Source organism: Macrobrachium rosenbergii, chromosome 2 (genome assembly GCF_040412425.1).
Source record: "Macrobrachium rosenbergii isolate ZJJX-2024 chromosome 2, ASM4041242v1, whole genome shotgun sequence".
NCBI lineage: Eukaryota > Metazoa > Arthropoda > Malacostraca > Decapoda > Palaemonidae > Macrobrachium > Macrobrachium rosenbergii.
The window spans coordinates 61662409-61677606 of NC_089742.1; the positions used below are offsets into that span (position 1 = coordinate 61662409).

The 15198-nt window shown below is 38.7% G+C and overlaps 1 protein-coding gene across 2 annotated transcripts in view; it reads right to left on the bottom strand.

Moving 5' to 3' along the window:
* LOC136847688 (uncharacterized) overlaps positions 1-7295 on the bottom strand; it is a 184513-nt gene extending 177218 nt beyond the window's left edge. For both annotated transcript variants that reach the window (XM_067119512.1, XM_067119522.1), the window contains exon 1: positions 7137-7295. The gene's annotated coding sequence lies outside the window, so the exon portion shown is untranslated. The remainder of the gene's footprint in view (positions 1-7136) is intronic.
* Positions 7296-15198: the final 7903 nt, after the last annotated feature.

Sequence of the window (15198 nt, forward strand, 5' to 3'; positions counted from 1 at the left end):
GAATTGTGTTCTTGTCTGTCACCTTGCGCCTTCCTCCTTGACCACGTTGGAGCCTGGTCTCAGCTTTGAGGCTGGATGTATTGTATACATCAAATACAAGATGTGATGATGTGTACTTGCTGCTATAGGATTGTATCACAGGCAAGAAGTCGCAAAGTGCATAGCCCTCAAAGGTCTTTCCTTTCTTTGGTGGCAAGGCATGGACCAAAAGCTGATCCATCTACAATGAGGACATCAGTCTTTGGTTCTTTGTCTTCTAGTGTAACATGACTCTCCAGGACCGAGGTCAGCTGAGACTTCTGACATGTGTACAGCCTACCACCCTCACTAAGGGAAGCTGGGAATGTTTGATTCTCGTGCTGGAAGAATTCCTGCAGATCACATTCACGGCTCTGACAGGATATAAATAGCTTTGAGAAAAGCTGGCAATCCTCCTTCAGAAGTTTCTGCTTTGACTGTTCTACAGGAGCAGCTTCTTGCCTGAAGAAGTCAGTTCTGTTCTTCTTTATCGGCTCATAGAAGGAGACTGCATTGTTTGCCAAAGAGTCTGAAAACTTCTGAAATTTAGTGCGGCCTCTGTCAAGGTGTGTCTGTAGAAGTTCTGCTGAGCTGGGGTGGGCAATGTCTTTGTTGTCAATGGAATACAGATCCTGGCTCTCTTCCTGAAAAGGACTTCCCAAGTGTTGCAAAGCCAATGACAGCTTGCTGACTCTCTCCAAGAATGTCTTCTGCGCATGAGGTGTTTGTTCATGGTGTGTTGTCTGCTCATTAGACTCCTTACTTTGAACCTCTGTTTCGTATGCAGACACCAGCGGATGATCTCTGGGCCAGCCACCATCCATCTTCTGAGTGCTGACGGATCTTCAGTCAGCCCAATGGCTCCGCCATCAGCCTTTATAAAGGCATTGGTCTGCTCATGAGCTTGGTCAAGAGCCATTTGCTGAGAACTGGCGACTGGTCTTGTGCACAACAAAGTTGCCAGCCTTGAACTCCTTGTGCAACTCTGGGTGTGAACTCTCTAGGGTAAGCATGTCCCTGAGGTGAATAGGCAGCCAACGAGCATAGTTTGTATTATTGTTGGAAAAGAAGTAGGGTATCAGCTCATGCAATGCCAGCAGTAGAGGACAAAATTGGCCTCACGGAAGGACCTGATCAGTAGGAATATCACAAGTTCCATAGACAACACCATGTGCCAGAAGTGGAACTGTGGACTCTGCTGTCTTCAAGGTCACACCACTCCTCAAACTCTAATGCCTGCTCATTGTTGTTTGCTTTCTCAGCACAGTAGTCAGTGTATGCTGTCCTCAGGAGTTTGTACAAACTAGAGGCTGTAACCTGGTGCATCTGCCGTGTCCTGGTTACACTTGCAGCTGACAGGAAGGATTCTGCAGTTCCAGATGAAGCAACTCCTGCTCCACCAGAGCTCCTGTCCAACCACTGCCATGAAGAAGAGTACCAAGAGATGTCATTGCTGCCATCTCAATGTGCAGACCACCAAACATTACCAGATACTTGTCTTCGCCATACTGATCAGGCCACTGCCACTGCACCTGCTTTGCTACGGCATAGATTGGCTGATCAGCTGTGATTATGGGTATCTGGCCAGGGTTCAGAAAATCAGTGACATCCTGCACTTTCTGCATCACGTGTTTGATCGTAGCAACAGAATGAGCCTGATCACGCAGGGAGGAAGCAATGAAGTTATGGTTACTTCAAATTCTGGGCTTCTCTTCATTGAAGCGTGATGAGCTGACCACGTCAGATTCACTGCATCATCTATTTCCTGGGTGACTATGACCTTGTCTAGCCACTGATACTCAGTGCAAGCTGTGGCCCCAAGATATCTGTGGTGGCTTTGGTATTGCAGTGTTTGGTGGCACAGGGTTCTTTGTTTGAAAGGAAGCTGGTGAGATGTTTGTGAATGTGTCCGGCAATTCAGGCACCGACCTCACTTTCTCAGGTGCAAACTTTAGTTGCTGTCTTTCCTTTTACATTTATTAATTTTCCTTCAAAATTGATGAGTTATTCGAAAGAGATGGCCTCATTAGGATCTAAAACCACAGAAACCAAGATCCATGCTTCGATAATTGTTGAACGGGCATTATTTTCTCATTATAATTATTGTTTCCCTTTTTTGGCAGCCATATAGCCCCATATTTAAAGGTAAACTGTACTGGGAAGCTACAGAAACATAATATTCACAAGAAATAGTATGGAAGAGCTTTTACCATATTGCTAGAAGCAAATACATGCCATTCTAGTGAAAAATTAGCCAAAATCTGTCGATACTGGCCGCCATCTTGGAATTTGCCGCCATATTAAATTTTTTGCGGGGCCAGCGCCCTTTTCTGATAGAGAACTTTAAAGAGCACTTGTGCAAAATTTCATGCTTGTTTCACTATCTGAACGATTCTTATGAAATATGCAATTATCTGCTGCACTAATACGCTTTTCCAAGACGTGATGGGCTGATGAAGGGCATTCTCTGTCCACACAAACAAAGTGAAGAGGTCCCTCAAGAGTGTGCCCACCCCTCCTGTGGTGCATCCAAAGACAGAAGCATTTCTGGAAGTTGACACTTCAAATGAATACCCACTAGGAGGTTCCTGTCATCTAGCCTTCAAGCAAGGTCCTCAAAGGCCAAGAAGTGAGATGGAGGGTCACTTAAAGTTGACCCATGTTGCTTTAGTTGCAGCTGAAGTAGGCAGTGGTGGAGGCAATAATGAGGCATGTGACAAGAAGGCAACCTGCCATAGCCAAGCTAGTTTTTCCTGTCACGACACGAGCTTGAGCTATCACCTTGAGCCAGCTGATACTAGTATCAATCAAATAAAAATTCACACTGCTGTCATGTCTATGAGCAAGCCCAGGTGCTTTCCCTGCTGCTTGGGCAAGAGATCCAACCTCTCCCACTTTATCACAATACCCAAGTCACCACAAAAGGGGAGGAGGATGTCTGTTCTTGGGCAACTAGATCTTGGGAGGTCACAAGAACCAGCTACTTGTCAAGATAATGCAAAAGACCTATCCCATGTGAAGTTGAAGCCAAGGTGAACACAGGTGTGAACAAATGGGGGGCTCTGCCAGTCCAAAGCACTGGTCTTTGAATAGGTAAACAGCACCTTCTCTGACACAGTGGATGAATTACATAGAGGACTTACTAATGGGTATCTGAAAATAAGCAGCCATCAGATCTACTGAAAGCATAAAATCACCTGATGGAATCCAACATGGAACAAGTTATTTCCATCTTGAACCTAGTTCGTGTCACAAACTTGTTCAACAAAGAGCTTTCAGAAAGCCTGAAGAGAGCTTTCAGAAATCCTGAAGCATTAGCCAGAGATGGGATCAGAGGGCACCAATCCTTGAAAAGTGGGCTGTAACATCATCAAGGGACACGCACTACCCAGGACTCTGTCCCTTGGTGCTGCCACATCAACCAATGGCATGAAACGCATCCAGGGACAGGAAAGTCAAGAAGCCAGTTCAACCACAGATCAAAGCATGATGCCACCAAGAAGGAAGTTATGGCAATTGCCTATGTAACCCAAAAGGAAGTACCTTCTTGTCAGTCTCTCCATGGGGAGGTTACTGGTCCGACTGAGGAGTCAACCTAAAGAGGTGTAGTCTCTGCATCCTCTGGCATGCAGAAATTCTCACCAAATTATGACCGCAGCAGTTGGAAAGATGGGCTTACCTCCAGAATTCACCCTGCCGTACAATTTGCTCTAGCAATGAGACTGGGTTCAATGAAGGAGCCATGATCACTTCCCAATTATCACTACACTCACAAATGACCCCAGTGATTCCTTGAAATTCCCACTCCAACTCAGCCTGAAGGGTTTCTGAAAGCAAAGGACCCTCAGGTCCTAACTGATCCCCCAAAATGCATGTTGGACCCTCTCCTGAGAAGAGAGGTTGACAAACCAGTCTGCCCTGGTGAGCATTCTTAGGACTGTCGACACAAATAATAAGATCTGACGGTACCGATTGCTGAGCCAAAAGCTGAGGTTGACTCATAAACTGAATGATCTTGCTATGGTACCCTGTGATATTGTATAGCAATGACCTGTCATGTGAATCTTCTGTCTGCAAGCACACAATCCATGGACCATACACTCACCATGCAAAAAGGTACCCAAAACTCTGCTCTACATATATCAGCTGAGGTACAAGCAGGAAAAGAGTTGAGAGTCACATCTCAAGAGACAAGGAGACACCAAGTCATGGGCACACTAAGACCTCTATAACAGCCCTACCTAAGGAAAATGTCTCATCTCCAAATAAGTGAACTCCTTGTGAAAGGGCTTTCAAGACTTCCTCTTTGTCTTTTTCGTACATGAGGAAGAAGGGGCAGAAGATTATGAAGAAGAGCGAGACGTAACAAGGAGGAAGAAGCAGACTGACACTTTTAACCTCTTCTCTCAGGCCCATCAAGGACAGGGTTTAGCTAGGAAATGCCTAATGGACAGCAGCAGCCACAACAAGAGCAGCAGGAAAAACAGCAGTGTCAATGCACCTGGTCTTGATCAGAGAGGCAATGACCAAAACAATGCAAAGCATCAAGACCAATGCAATGCAGGTAAGGAACTTTTGGCAAAAGCAAAACATTCCAGAGAGGCAAACACGGATAGATCTCCTGGAATGTCCAGAAAGCCAATGATACCTTCAGCAGCAATTCCATCTGCTATTGCTGCCTCAAAGTCTCACGGAGAAGCAGAACCAAAGCAGACAATGATTTCACCAATTTAAGTTCTAAATAGTGTGTCCAAGAGAATCGCCATCCGGTCCATGAGTATCCTCCTTGGACTTGAGCAAGGGAAGAATGGTGTGCTTTGCCCCCATAAGAGACACTGTTGGTGCCTTCCTCTACTTTCTCCATTAGGCAGGTGTTCATGAGACACTCAACACAGTTCATAGATAGCTGAACACATGATCTTTGCAAAAAAGAATTCTGTAGTAAGAATGAGGGTTAACATTTCCAGAGGACAAGAACATAGCATGAGCTTGAGCGCATACAAACAAGCACTCACCTGTTTAATCCCTGAGCACCTACACTGATCATTCTTATAAGCAAAGTATCATCAGGCATCATCATTCCTACAACACTTATAGTCGTGAACAAAAACAAAATTCAATGTCATAACCCATTCAAACTAAGAAGTATTTCACTAACAACAACTAGGGTGAGGTGTTGAAGAGAGTAGCAAAGACATTTGTTCAAGCAAAGCAGTCAAAGTAAAATTGACACCAGTAGCTGAGGGAATGGATGGTTTCCTTGTCACCTGCTGCTTGTTACCAAGTTTCAACAACTGGACCAGCATTCACCAAAGGTGATCCCAAATAAAAGATGAAGGTTTGCATTCTCATATGAATAACTGACAAACAAATAAGAATCAACCTCAATTATCAAACGAGGGTGGAGAGGATGGCCTCTAGTGATTAATATGAAAGTTAAAATCAGAGGAGTTCCCTAAGTGGCACAGCCAATCAAGACTGCATATCCATTCCAGCATAGGCCTAGTCTCATACATCTTAATGCATAAGGTGCTGTGTGTCGCTAGAATCAACGCTTTATATGTTGAGCTAGGACGGCGACAATATTATCGACACTTTACTTTCAAATACAGCAGTAAATTTAGTCCCTCCCCTTAGCTCTGTTTGAGTGATGTCAACAGTCTCACCAGCCATTCAGTTCACTCTTGAACATAAAAGATACCAGATTTCTCTTAACCATGGGTATAAAAATAGCAAAACTGCAAACCTTCCGTCAGCCCAGGGGAGGAGGACCAGGGGAGGCTTTTGTATCCTGAAGTTGAGCAGCGGTGAAGATTTTATAAATCTTTATTTATTTTGTGAATTTTGGAGATAATGGCTTTTGACACGATGCTTATTCATTTTCAACAAATAGTGATATCGAGATAGATAATTACAATGACAGGGACGATAGTAATATTGGTTTTAAAGTTAGTGTGCATATGACAGTTAACATACACACACATATGCACCCATTCAATCAATTAATAACTGTTGTATATTTTTTGTACTTTTATAGGTGTTTCTTGAATAGCTAAGGAGTAATAGGTATTGTTATGAAAAAATTTGAAATTGTCTCAGAAAATACTGCATGAAGCATTCCAAAACTAGAAAGTGGTTTTTGAAAAAATGTTTTCTGTCCAAAAATATTCTTTTAAATCAAATTTTTAAAAGTATCTTATATTTTACTTTTGATTATTAACCTGCAACACAAGGCGATTACATCCATGTATAACATCAGGTGATAAGTTAAAAAATGAGCAAGAAAATATTGGTTCCATTACTGAAGTTGCAAATGCATAATACTGCCGTGGTCCTTAAGTGGCATCCCGCTAGTATCTCTTGGGTTAACTTTCATCTGTGGTATTATTTTATATAAGTGGCTATTTTCATGGCTGCTGTGACAATATGCCAATTCTTATTTCTACACCATTCACAGCAATTCAAGGGGGTCAAGAGAACAAAGCCCTCAGTCAGATAAGAGCACTAATTAATTCTTTACTCATTTTTCTGGCGTCACAACTACTTACATCACTGAGACATTTGGGTATTTTTAAAGACATTTGTACATCAGACTATCATAAAAGTGGCTAGGCCTATAGCCTACTCTCAGGCCTGTCTGGGGTCTACTTTATAGCCTGAAAGATGCCAAGGTGGGCTCAATTTTAATACATCACTCACCAGATTCCTGGACTAATGACTCACTCTAGGCCTTAGAACTAGCCTAGCTTGGGTCCAGAGATAGCCCCTGCAATCTAAGCGTATCTAACTGAAGTTACTAAGGTATGGAGAGGATAGGCCTAGGCCTAATAGCATTTGGCGCAGGCCAGGACTAGCCTGCAAAAGCTATAGTATTTGACGCACCGCCTACGCATGCTACACCATTACAATTACTCATGAACAGGGCTTAAATCGTTCAAAAGTAGGCTCTGGTACGTCTGGTGCCGCCAAGACAAAAGTGACTTAGCCTAGGCCTACCCTAGATAGCTTACATCAACCCTACTTCCTTTTAAGCTAATATTTACGGGCCATTTATTAAATTAATCATTTATTACTTCAATATAACATATGTCAATCGTATATTAAATGATAATTGTTACCGAACAGCTAAGTGAGGGTGATCGGTCACTGTCACTCCGTCAGGGATGGATCAGCTGATCGCTTTTCTCCGAATTCCTACTTGCCGCCATTACACGTAAGCAATTATGTTTCGATATCTATGGCTGCATGACAGCCATTCTAATTCCGCCATCTTATTTGCATCAAGATCAGAATTTTTTTTAATATGCAGAATCAAATATTATTTGATTATGAGATGTAGTACTTTTGTAAAAAGTGTTCTAGAATGGAATAAATGGCAGAAGAATTTTAGCTTGAAACCTGAAAATTATTTTGATATCATTTGACTACCGTACTTTATATAACATTTTTCATGATCAGTGACTGCCATTTGGTATTTTATTTTGGCGATAATTCAACTTGTTCGACTTTTAAGGTTTCTCACATTTTCCATAACTTAGCTATCATTGTTGACGTTCAGGGAATGTTTGCTTGAGTTGTTCAGTTCTTGAAGTATTGTAATTATGTAAAATAAAATACTTCGGTTGTTGCTAAAAATCGAGATCTGTTATGAAAGATTGTGATTCTATTTTCAACAATTTTCATTATGAAGAAGGACTATTTGTATGCATTTTGTACTTTATTTTGATGATAATGTTTACAAGGACAAATATGTATTTTTTTTTACAATATAACCAATTTGTTCAACAGTAATTTGGGGCTGTGATCCTTTTAAACGTTTCTTTTCTGTCTCATAATAAACCTTAAATATAAGGAAAATACCAAATTCTAAGATGGATGCGGATCCGATTTTTTTTTCGTGGAAGAAGAGTGAGATGGTTTAAATATGCAATGAGAAGGTACGACAAAACATTTAGTCATAAAAGTAGCAAATATGGAAGAATGAGTGAATGACTTTAAGTTATCAGCAAATGTGGAAGAAGCAGCACGATGACCGTAAAGGAGGTTTTAAGAATCCTAGAAAATGGTCATAGTGGAAAGATCTGGAGTCACGAACCAGATGAGAATTTAGGCAGAAATTGCGTTGGATATGGCAATGGATAGAACCCATTTCATTTCTAACCCCGTGAATGGGAAATCTGGCGCAATACTCTCTTGTTGATGGTACTAAAGACATTATGATAGTACTCTGTTTATGTGTGTGTGGATTAATAGTTTTGCTTTAACAATGGAATTTTATTTTTTGTGCGTGAGGCTATGGTTTCTGGAATAATTGCAGTAAAAACCAGGTTATTTTTCGACTTTTTTCTGAAATTAGGAATTGCTGTATTAATTACTTGAATTGTGGGCCTAAAGCTTCCAGCGTTTTTGGCCAACCCTCTGCTTTGAAAAAAAAACTGTATTTCAGCTATATACCTATAGAACTTCTCAGAATTTATTTATTATTGCATTGGTAAAAACAGTACATAACAAACTTAATGCAGGTATAGGAGATGAGGAAGAAAACGAATTCTAGAAAATAAAGACATATCTTAAAAGATAAGATGGGTGATACATTGATTAGTGAGACAATACTCAGGAAAAACAGTGTGTGTACCTGGTTTGTACTGTACTTGAAATTAAGTTATGGTCTGCTTCAGGAGCAAGAGCCCATGTTGGCATAATGCCAGCTGATTTGTCGACTGTATAGGGCGTTGAAGATGTCACATTCAACTCCGTAGAGTTTAATGTATGATGACGCCATATGTAGTCCCCGAAGCATGTTTGGAACATCCTGCAGCATTTTGCAGCCAAACTCCACATCGGGAAACCAATATCATATGTTAGAGCAATAATGAAGTAATGTGTTTTAGTAGCAATGTCTCAAAAGCACGGGCAAGTTCGAATTTAACTCATTTTGCCACCAAAATTACTGCTTTTTGTCAAGTTTGTTCAAGACGACAAAAGATGTCGCATTACGAGCACACGTAGTGATGCCGCCTCATTGGTCATATTCACATCTGTAGCATAGATTTTGTTATGGACATCAAGGGAATAAGCCAAATTATTCCAGTGTTATCGAAATTTTCTATCCTCTTGTATTCTGATAAAAGCAACATGCATTCATTGAGAGAGAGAGAAAAAAAAAAGTCGTAATTCAAGTGGTCATGAACTGTTACATGCGAGTACTCGTAAATGCTGAATCACGAATTCCTGATCCATATGCAATAGCGTCGCAACTCTGGGGTCATGTTGCAAAGAAGAGTTTCCCTCTATATTATATTATAGTTAGGTAATCTATTCGCTTCATGGAAATCAAGAACTGTTCCTAAACTTGTGAAATGGACCAGGGATAAACTTTTAGGTTTTCATTCATTCTTACGAAATAGTAGGAGAATGTTATGGGACAGGCCTATGTAAGCCAGATATCACGACCAAGAATATTTGTGATCCTTTTTTTCACATTTAGCTGGCCTTATGCCCACACGGAGTATTGTTCTCGAGCAGCCCATAACCTGACCATAGGTAACGATCGCTTATAGGTCTAATCTTGACGAAGTCCAAAAGCTCATTACTGTCTTTATATTTTTCATATAGCTAGGCTAGATGCTCTGAACTTGAGGTGAAAGTGGATATTGCAAAACCCTCCCACATGCTATGCATTGCATCAACCTAAAAACTCGATTTCGTTAATCTGGTTATAGGACGATTTCATTTCAAAGTCTTGGAATCTCAAATATGTTGACGTGAAGGCTCTTATCAAATCCTCTACTAATAACATTACTACTTCTAATAATAATAATAATAATAATAATAATAATAATAATAATAATAATAATAATAATAATAATAATAATTTTCATTACATGGAGGGCTGCGCAATCTTCTTTGGAACATCATTCCTCTTTTTCTCTGTTGAGTTCATTTTGTTTTATTATCATCATAATTAATATTGCTGAGGAGTAACATCGGTAATAATCTTGCTGTGCAGATGAACCAAAAATCTACAAAATAAGTGCTGCTTTCTAGAGTCTGCTCATCTTTTATTATCATTGCCACTGAAAGTTAACATGCATTTGGAACAAGCCTCAGAGGCCATCAACTAGGAAAGCAAGCTTCCACCGTATAGGAAGTTCATATGGAAAAAAGAGGAAAAACAGATTGAAGGAAATGACAGTTGAGTAAAAGTAAATGAAAAAGCAAGTAGTATTAGAGCTCCTCTTAGATTAATAGTCACTGGTATAGATAGCAGTCTATTGCTATATCGATGGACATTTACAGTAGATGTCCGGAATAAGGACGGCGGTTTTAAGCACTGACGTATGTAAATCACGCGACGGTTTCACGATTATTGACAAAATTAAAAGGATTTTCGCCAATGAAAAATCTCATCTCCCACTTAAAGAAGCTTTTGGATCTTTGAAAAACACCAAATCATCTTTTCCTCACTCCGTTCTCCTTGTAAAAATCTATTGCGATCGTGTTAAAGCGTTTACTGGCTGAATTTGGTTGCTCACTTCTTGAAAAAAAAAACGAGATGTAAGAATGGTCTCTTTTTTTTTGCCATCTATTTGGATTTCTTGTCTAAACGCCATTACTTTTTTCTCACTGTAACTTGCTTCACATTTTCCGGATGGGGTAAGTGGGAATCCTGCTTTCTTCTTGTTCCTCCTTCACTCACTAGCAAGAATATTTCTTGAACAGCAAGGTGCTCTTTATCATTTCTTTTTCCTTCTGGGAGACAGAGGATGTACACTGTTTTTAATGCACTTCTTCATTTGTTCCAAAATGGGATTCCAGGACCGAACTATTTGTTCCAGAAGGGGATTCCAGGACCGAACTATTTGTTCCAGAAGGGGATTCCAGGACCGAACTATTTGTTCCAGAAGGGGATTCCAGGACCGAACTATTTGTTCCAGAAGGGGATTCCAGGACCGAACTATTTGTTCCAGAAGGGGATTCCAGGACCGAACTATTTGTTCCAGAAGGGGATTCCAGGACCGAACTATTCTTTTATGCGCAGTTATGCTTACATTTGATTATTTAGCAATATGTATGTGTGCGTGAGTGTGTGTGTGTGAGCTTTCTCTTTCTCGATAGATCGAAATATCTTTGTGACTGTATTTGCTTTCTCTAACAAGTAAGTATTCTCACTCATTCTCTGAGTATGAGTATATTGTGCGTCTGTGTTTATTACTTACATGAGAGGGAAGATCGGGTACTCAAGTGGCATACGTTATGAACTGAATATTCCAAGACACAAGAAGTAATTTAACGTATATATATATATATATATATATATATATATATATATATATATATATATATATATATATATATATATATGTGTGTGTGTGTGTGTGTGTGTGAGACAGAGACTAAGAAAAGGAGCATGGCGTTAGTATCATACTGAGAAATCCAAAAGCACTGCTCAAATAAAATAAAATAAATAAATATATATATATATATATATATATATATATATATATATATATATATATATATATATATATATATATGAAATATTTCCTGTTAAGACAGAATTCATCTATTAAAGGAGCCCATAAAAACACTAAAGGTAGAAAGTTAATGCTATATATTTTGAAGAACAACTGTTTTCCCTGTCGAGGAGACAGTGTTCTCCAATATATAGCAATAACTTTCTACCTTTTAGCGTTACATTTTTATGGGCTCCTCTTATTATATATATATATATATATATATATATATATATATATATATATATATATATATATATATATATATACACACACACACACATATATATACACACACACACACACATATATATATATATATATATATATATATATATGTGTGTGTGTGTGTGTGTGTGTGCATGTGTGTGCCCTTATATGTATACTCCTGTCACACATCATTTGTGCATATTATACCATTGAACAGGGCCATAGAAGAAGAAATGCCCGAAATATGTGGTTGTAACATATAAATAGTGTATTTCTGGGCCTTTTATCTTCATATTATACTGTAGGATTACAGTAAAAGACATTCATATATATATATATATATATATATATATATATATATATATATATATATATATATATATATATATATATATATATATATATATATATATATATATATATATATATATATAATGTGTGTATTTGTGTGCTTACCTGAAGGGTTCCTGTCAACTGACAATGCTCAACGATTCTTTATCTCGTGATAAAATGTGAGAGAATTTTATAACATCTTGATCTAAAGTTTTTTGTTATTCCTATGAAATTCGAGAACAGTAGAACACGTACGGTAAGCACAAAGATGACCCGTTTTCGGGACAGGCATTGGCGGTATCTACGTCGTTTATCTGGAGATAATCATTAAATATCAGAGCTAAGCATGATTGATAAGATAAAGCACTAAAAAATAAAACAAACTTTGGTACGTAGTCGTTTTCAACTGCAATGTTCGTTTAGCAAAACGAAGATTCTTCTTTTTACTGAACTTGAAATGACAATATGTAGCAATGGCTGTGTTATGATAAACTTGAAAGAACCTTGATTACGAACCCTGATGTTACAAATGAGACGAACAATGAAAAGAATTGGTACGAATAAAACTTCTTAGAAGAAGAAGAAGAAGAAGAAGAAGAAGAAGAAGAAGAAGAAGAAGAAGAAGAAGAAGAAGGAGAAGAAGAAGAAGAAGAAGAAGAAATTTAATGGTGAGACGTCACCAGAGGTCACCGACGTCTGATTTCAAAGGCAAATGGTAGTGATAATTTGACAAGAGTGCATTGTAATTTATCATATCAATACCTCATGAAAGTAATGATAACAATGCCGATACTACAGCAAATAAGTCTAACGATTAATCTAGCAATGAGAAAATATGCATGTATATAATTATATACCTATAATTTTTTTTTATTTGAGGCTGAGTAGCGAAGGTGTGTCACCATAACCAACACCGTGATGACAGCTGGTGGTTCTGTTCCTTCATTTGCATAACGCAAGGTATAGACCATACAACCGCTTTCCCCATATACTTTTTGCTACGCTACAGCCTTAGTACTGTATTTTGGACTACGTAATGGTAGCAGTAGTAAGGTATCTTGGACATCATTACGCTACCAGTAAAAAAATTTTCGACATCACTGCAGCCTCAGTGCTATTTTCAGCTTCACTGCAGCACCAATGCAATGCGTTGGTCATTACTAAAATCCTATTATAGAATTATTATTATGCGTTCTGACACCAAGGAAATATTTACGAGCAGTTCGGAGGGGCAAAAGCCAGTGCTGGCATAAAACTTGCTGATTCTAAACGCACACACACACACAAATAGATATGTGTAAACTGTCTGCTGAAATTCCGAGAATATGAATATAATAATCGCAAGAATTCTTCAGTTTTCTTAGACTTCTCTTCCTTTCGAGGAAAAAATCGCCTTTGATTTTCTTGCGTTAATTTGCATTTTTTTTAAACTTAGGCAGGCACGCAGGTTAAACCTAAATGAAACACAGATTTCAAGTAAATTTCATCATCAAAATATCACCTTCATCCAAAGGCTATTAGTCATTATATCAGTTGCAGGCACTGACAGCGTTTAAATAACACCTGTTGTCAGTCTTCGCGAAACTTAGGCCAGATCATAGTAAAAAGGACCTATTTCCTTGCTTACCTGGTTGATAATTCACTTCAAATAAGGACTCTTCCCTCTTCCCACGTGAATGAGTTAAAGAATGAGGAAAGCAGAGAGAGGCATAGAATTGTTTTCTCTCTCTCTCTCTCTCTCTCTACTCGGTTGTTCTAAGAAAGAAGAACTGTTATTTAAGTTCCCCTCCAAAGTGAATAAGTTCAGTGATTGAAGAAACACAGAAAAGAATAGTGTCCCTCAGTCAAGCCTCCTCTCTCTCTCTCTCTCTCTCTCTCTCTCTCTCATTGCTCAACTGTTCTGAGAAAAATTTTAGTGGGTTTTCGTCTAATTATTGAGGTGAAGGACTGAAGAAGAAACCTAGAGGAAGGAAGACAGCTCCCTATTCGATTTTCTCTCTCTCTCTCTCTCTCTCTCTCTCTCTCTCTCTCTCTCTCTCTCTCTCTCTCTCTCTCTCTCTGCTCACTTGTTTTCAGAAAAGAGAATGTTAATGGAATTCTCTTCTCAAGCAATTAAGTTAAAGGTTCAGGAACCTACAAGGTTTTATTGTAACAACACAACTTGGACTGCTATCACTAATAAAAAATAATCATGATCATACGAATACAATACTTAAAATCTACTGATGCCTGTAACAATGCATCCATCTTTTGCTTCTTCATAAAGTATAGTCTCAATACAAAAGATTTAGTGATGCAGTGACATTTCACATTCTTAAAAAAAAGGGAGAAGCCCATTCTTTCGTGTTACCTTTCCTTTTCACATCAATCATTATCACCGAACCGTAGGTGTTTCAATACCGAATAGCTCGAGACAGCCGCACCATTCTTCGTGTCACATGGCTAATCCATACGTAAGATGCTTGCTAACTAGACACTTTTCTTACGTAAGCTAATGTTAAGTTAGATTCTTGTCTAGCTAACGAACACTTGTCTTATATTTAATATACATTATATAACTAAACTGCATCCTAGCTATACTCGTCTTGTATTTAAGATTTTCCACAGCAACCCAACCATAGGAAGCTAAATAGCCAGACACTGCTATAGCCGACTGGATTGTTCATGTGTTTTTTTTTTATTTGTCTACGTTGTACTATAACTTTGAGTCTCTTTGAGATACGTAGGAGTTATGTGCACTGGTTTTCCCTACATTTGCAGAACATTTCATTGATTAAATGTTACGATTAATTGTATACTATTATTTTTAAACATGATTCGCATTTATGTGCACGGGCGTTTGCTGTATACATTTTAAAAAAATCCAAGAACCTCCCCATATCCATGTACACCATTTTCACTATGCAGGCAAGTGAAATCGTCCCGGTGAAGCAACGGTAACTCAAGGCGATATCATATGTTTTGCCATGTCTGATTTTAATATGGCGTGGTAGGGAATTTCAGCATAAAAGGAGTCATGGTAGCGCTGCTTGGCTGTTATGAAAGATCACAGCAGACAAGAATTAGTTACATAGAGATGAGTTGAATGCTGTGAAACATAGTATTAGGGATGATTTCATAT